We start from the raw sequence: 6,338 nt of genomic DNA, 5'->3' as shown, positions 1-6,338 counted from the left end.
AGGGGGGCAGTTAGAACCCCAGGTCTGGGCACAATCTCCAGCCTGAATTTGAGGCTTTTCTCTTTCAGTTGCTCCTCCCACTCCCATCTATTATAATTTGTGGGGATCCCCAGTTGGTCCTTCCTTGCACCATCAAGGCATTGAGGACCGGGGGCCCATTAATGAGCCCTGGATTTTCTCTAGGCCGGGCAGGGGCCATAAATATCCCCTCCACTATAGCTTCCTCTTCCTTCTGCCCTCCCTTCTCAAATTCAGAACCACCGAAGTTTAAGCAGGAGCTGGGAATTTATCTAATCTTAAGGAAGGCCCTGGAATGAGCCAGTCCTTTCCCCCAGGCTGACCTGATTTAAGCCTTTCTTCTGCCAAGGTCACCAGCACCTCTGGTGGGTGAGAGATGTCATCACTTATTTCATGTCCCAGGCAGGGACCCACAAAGTAAGACAAAGCAGGATATTCCTTGAGTGTGCTAAGAAGGTGATCCATTCTGTGCCCACTGCCCTCACCTCCAGCCTAGAGCAGACCACAGTCTTGCCCTTGGATTCTTGCCCTTGAGATTAGCTAAGACCTCTCTCTCTCTCCCTTTCTTTCTTTCCTTCTTTCTTTTTTATTTAAAAAATTTAGTCCCTGTTCTCCTCAATGACTGTCTCTTTCCATTTAACAAGGCTTTACTTAGCACTAGCTCTGTGCCCGGGACTGTGCTCACTCCTGAAGATTCTGTGGCAGATGAGAAGAGTCTCTGTCCTTGGGCTGCTCACAGTCTAGCAAAGGACACACTCTAAACACATCTGGGAGAGTGACTGGGAGAGTCCGCCTATGGTGCCAGGTGTTCATGCTTACTCTTGCTCAGAACTACTTCTTTGAGTGGGTAGGACAAGAGTGGAAGTTGTGCCCCACAGCTGAAAATCCCAGGGGGGTGGGGAGCCTCTAATGACTTAATAGTTGCCAGCCTGCACCCTCGGTCCCTGGGGTTGCTCAGGCCATTGCCAACCACTGCCCACCCAAGACCTGATGGAAATAAGCCTGGGCTAAGTAGGACCTGTTGTGTGGAAAATGATCAGCCCAACAAGCCTACATTATCTCTCTCTCATGCTGATCAGAACTGTAAGGTACAAAAAAAAGGGTGGGGGGGAGGAATTTTAATCAATTATTACCTAATAGATTTGGTTGGCTTGGCAGGAAGCGTCTTTCCAATCGTGGTCCACAGAGGAGGAAATCCTAGAAGGGATGCTTGAAGTTTGGGACCAATACTTTGGTGGGTCTGTGCTTCGCCCTGCTGGGCACAGGCGGTATGACAGCCAAGACAGGGCGAGGCCTCCAGAGGTGATAGAGATGGAGTCACAGCATGGGTGACATTTCTGAATTGTTGTCGCCTTGTCACCTCCGATGGAATGATTGTGCAGTCACTGGGCACACTCGGAGCTCAGGTGACTGAGCAGGTTTCCCCAGGAATCTCCTCCCTCCCCATCCCTGCTCACCGTTACTCAGTTGGTGCTTTTTTAAAAGGTAATGCATGTGTACAGTTTAAAAGAAAAACAATTTTAACGTATCTTTCCAGAGATATTTTTGGATATATACAAGCAGTATGTTTGTGTGTGTGTGTTTGTATGTTTGACACAAATGATAGCACACATTCCACACTGCTTGACACCTTGCTATTTTCACTTAATAATATATCTGCCTCCACAAAATCTATATAGTCTTCCATCATATGGAATGTGTCACAATTTATTATTTTTTTCAATAATTTTTTTAACATATTTATTGGAGTATAGTTGCTTTAAAATGTTGTGTTAGCTTTTTCTGTATAACAAAGTGAATCAGCTATATATATACATACATCCCCATATCTCCTCCCTCTTGCAACTCCCTCCCACCCCTCTACGGGCTCACAAAGCACCGAGCTGATCTCCCTGTGTTATGCGGCTGCTTCCCACTAGCTATCTATTTTACATTTGGTAGGGTATATATGTCCATGCCACTCTCTCACTTCGTCCCAGCTTACCCTTCCCCCTCCCCGTGTCCTCAAGTCCATTCTCTACATCTCCGTCTTTATTCCTGTCCTGCCCCTAGGCTCATCAGAACCTTTTTTAGATTCCATATATATGTGTTAGCATACGGTATTTGTTTTTCTCTTGCTGACTTACTTCACTCCGTGCGACAGACTCTAGGTCCATCCACCTCACTACAAATAACTCAATTTTGTTTCTTTTTATGGCGGAGTAATATTCCATTGTATATATGTGCCACATCTTCTTTATCCATTCATCTGTCGATGGACACTTAGGTTGCTTGTGTCCCAATTTATTTTGCTATTCTCTACCTAGTGGACATTTAGGGCGTGTCAGCCTTTTGTTACTATAAACAATGGTGCCTTCAGGAAATATCTTGGTACATATAATTGTTTTGCACTTATGTGTGTATCTGTAAGACAAGTTTATAAATATGACATTGCTGGGTCAAAAGTTATGTGCTTTTAAATTTCAGATAGATTTTCACTGGAATTTGGATAGATTTGGAATTGACTTCCAAAAAGTTTGCACCAATTTGCAACCTCCAGAAATGGATGAGATCACCTGTTTCAACCATCCTAACTAACAGAGGATATTTTCAGGCCTTTTGGTTTTTGATGAGGCCTCCTTGAAAGTCTGTCACAAGGCAGGTGATGATCTTTCTCTTTCTTCAAGACAGAGACTGTGTCTTTTCTGAACCTGTCTCCCCAGCACAGGACTTAAATATTAAATGAAAGAAAATAGGACTGCATTTTGGTAGGACTGGAGAGGGAAGTAGAGGGTTAGGGTTAAGCATGAAGCCTGTCCTTAAGGGTCACTCTTGTTTCCAGGCCCTGGTCAAGCCTCTGCCTCAAACCCAAAAGCCCTCATCTTGAGAATTCCCTGGCGGTCCAGTGGTTAGGACTCTGTGCTTCCATTGCAGGGGGCACAGGTTCGATCCCTGGTCAGGGAACTAAGATCCCTCAAGCCACGCTGTGCGGCCAAAAACAAACAAACAAACAAAAGTGCTTCTCTTGCAGGAGCCTCCAAGATTTCAAGATCTGAGGTTGAAGGTCCAGCATTCCCTAGGCAGTTCTCACTTAGCTCTCTTGCAACCCAGTGATGGGACTCATCATCCCTCAGCTCTTAAAGACTGGAAGTAAGCCAGATGCTCAGCTATAGGGGATTAGTTCAACCAGCAACTCAATAGAACTTTCTGTGATGATGGCAATGTTCTCTGTGCTGTACAATATGGTAGCTACTAGCTACATGTAGCTACTAAGTGCAACTGAGGAAATGAATTTCAAATTTTACTTAATTGCAATTTTCAGTGTAAATAGCCACATGTGGCTACTATATTGGATGGTGAAGGGTTTAATAAACTGTGGTAAAATGGTATATCCCCCTAGTGGAAAACTATGCCGCTGTAAAAAAAAAAAAAAAAAGAGAGAATGACTGACATGGAAAGATCCTCAGGATATATTTTGAAGCAAAAATATGGTGCAGAACAGTATATATAGTATGTTAACTTTTGTATAAGAAAGGGAGGTGGAAATAAGAATAAATGTTTGTATTTGCTTGAATTTACGTAGGGAAGGTAATAAAAGTGGTAACCTATAAGGTTCTGGGGAAACAGGGTGAACAAGGCAGAGGTGGGAGCAAGACTTCTCAATGCATTTCTTTTTTTTTTTCTTTCTTTCTTTATTTTGGCTGCGTTGGGTCTTCATTGCTGCACGCGGGCTTTCTCTAGTTGCAGCGAGCAGGGGCTACTCTTCATTGCAGTGCGCGGCCTTCTCATTGTGGTGGCTTCTCTTGTTGCGGAGCACGGGCTCTAGGTGTGCAGGCTTCAGTAGTTGTAGCACGCGGGCTTCATTAGTTGTGGCTCACCGGCTCTAGAGCGCAGGCTCAGTAGCTGTGGCGCACGGGCTTAGTTGCTCCGCGGCATGTGGGATCTTCCCAGACCAGGGATCGAACCCGGGTCCCCCGCATTGGCAGGAGGATTCTTAACCACTGCGCCATGAGGGAAGTCCCTAATTGAATATTTTGAATACTCCAGTTGACTACTGGAGAACACACTGTTGCTTTCAGTCACACATTTACAAAAATGACCACATATCAGATCATAAGGCAAGTCTCCACTAATTCAAAAAAATCATTCAGACCTCATTATCTGACAGCAATATAATTAAATTAGAAATCAATTGGGAATTCCCTGGTGGTCCAGTGGTTAGGACTCCCTGCTTCCACTGCAGGGGGCCCAGGTTCAATTCCTGGTGGGGGAACTAAGATTCCACAAGCCACAGCGGCCAAAAAAAAGGAAATCAATAATCAAAAGGCAACCCCATGAATTTGAAAATGTCAAAACGCACTTCTAAATAATTTATGCGTTGAAGAACTCATAAAAGAAATTAGAAATTATCTAGAATATTTGGGAGGGGTTCTGTAAAACAAACTTGGCAGTAGTCAGTCTTTTTTTTTTTTTTTTTTTGGCTGCGTTGGGTCTTCGTTGCTGCGCACGGGCTTTCTCTAGCTGCGCGAGCGGGGGCTACTCTTCATTGCAGTGCACGGGCTTCTCCTTGTGGTGGCTTGTCTTTGTTGTGGAGCATGAGAGCTAGGGCACACGGGCTTCAGTAGTTGTGGCACACGGGCTCAGTAGTTGTGGCTCGCGGGCTCTAGAGCGCAGGGTCAGTAGTTGTGGAGCACGGGCTTAGTTGCTCCGCGGCATGTGGGATCTTCCCGGACCAGGGCTCGAACCCGTGTCCCCTGCATTGGCAGGCAGATTCTTAACCACTGTGCCACCAGAGAAGTCCCCATTAGTCAGTCTTGAGGTCAGAGGAGGAGGAGAAAGTGTGAAAGGCTGAGTTTGAAGGTAACCACTGAGTCTGGGAAGGGAAGACCCCAAGGATGAGTTACAAACAACAACCCTGTGAGTTGGGGATTATTCTGGTCCCATTTTCCTAATGAGGCCACTGAGGCTGCTAATGGTGAGGGAGCCCAAGTCACCTAGTCAGAAAATGGCTCAGCCGGGATGCAGACCCAGGTTGGCTCTCTCACTTTCATGGTGCCCCTGAATGGACAGCTGAGGGAGGCAGGGACGGGCTTGTCAGTTAACAATAAATCTCAATCTCAGATCAACTGTCTTAATCTTCGAAATAGTCTGCCAAGGAGGCATTTGCTCGCCTCTCAAGCTCCAAGCTGTCTGGCTGAGCCGAGAGGCCACAAACCACAGCCGTCATAGGTCTGTCTGTCGGTTGGTCTGTCTCAACCAGCTCTGCTAGCCCAGCCAGAAGTGAAAAACGTGGTCTTTCATGCAGGGCCCTGAAGTCCACACAAACTAGGGCAGATGGGGCCCCATTCGACCAGCGGCCAAATGAAGTGGGGCACACAGGTGCCCAGAGCTGCCGACCTGAGAGGCGAAGGCGGCCTGAGGGAGCCACAGGGAGCACCGAGACCCACCCTCCAGGCTAGAGGTCACCTCACCTATGATGGGGAACAAAGCCTTTTGCCTGGCACACAGTAATTGTTTAATGAATGCTGACTGAGGGACATTTATGGAAGACCTGCTGCATACAGGCACAGTGTCTGTGAAAGTGTCTCATTTAGTTTAGTTTGATTCTCATGGTAACATGCTGAGGTTGATGTTATTATCCCCATTTTTTTACAGATGAGGGGACTAGGGCTCAGAGAGATTATGTGACTTGTCCAAGGTCAAGAAAGTGGCAGAGCAGAGACAAGAATCCAGGTTTGGGGGCCCTGCTTTCCCTACCATGTCTCCCAATCCAGGGACAGCTGGTTTTCAAAGGTCTCCCTCTCAGCCAGTCTGCCGACCCAGAGGTCACTGTGATGAAAGCCAAGATCAGGGCAAGGCCTTGGGCAAGCAGCTGAACCGCTTTACTCGATAACAATCTCTGGTGAGCCAACAGCCTGTCTGGTGAGCCCACAGCCTGCCAGGCACCGGGGAAGAGAGAAGAATTAACACTGGGCCTGACTTGGAAGAGCTCACAGCTGAGGGGCCACAGAAGAGGAAACTAACCCCAGCCCCACTACTGACGCTTGTGGGTTCAGGACAAGAAGTCAACTGGAGCCCACTTACCATTCATCTAAATGTTTAACAGTTATAAAGCAAGCCAACCCAGGGACTTCCCTGGTGGTCCAGTGGCTAAGACTCCATGCTCCCAATGCAGGGGGCCCAGGTTCAATCCCTGGTCAGGGAACTAGATCCCACATGCCACAACTAAGAGTTCACATGCCACAACTAAAGATCCCACATGCCACAACAAAGATCCTGCACACGGCAACGAAGATCCTGCATGCCGCAACTAAGACCCAAACCAGCCAAATAAATAAATA

This window comes from Balaenoptera physalus (assembly GCF_965194825.1).
Source record: "Balaenoptera physalus genome assembly, chromosome: 20".
NCBI classification, from domain to species: domain Eukaryota; kingdom Metazoa; phylum Chordata; class Mammalia; order Artiodactyla; family Balaenopteridae; genus Balaenoptera; species Balaenoptera physalus.
This window is presented reverse-complemented; position numbering follows the sequence as displayed.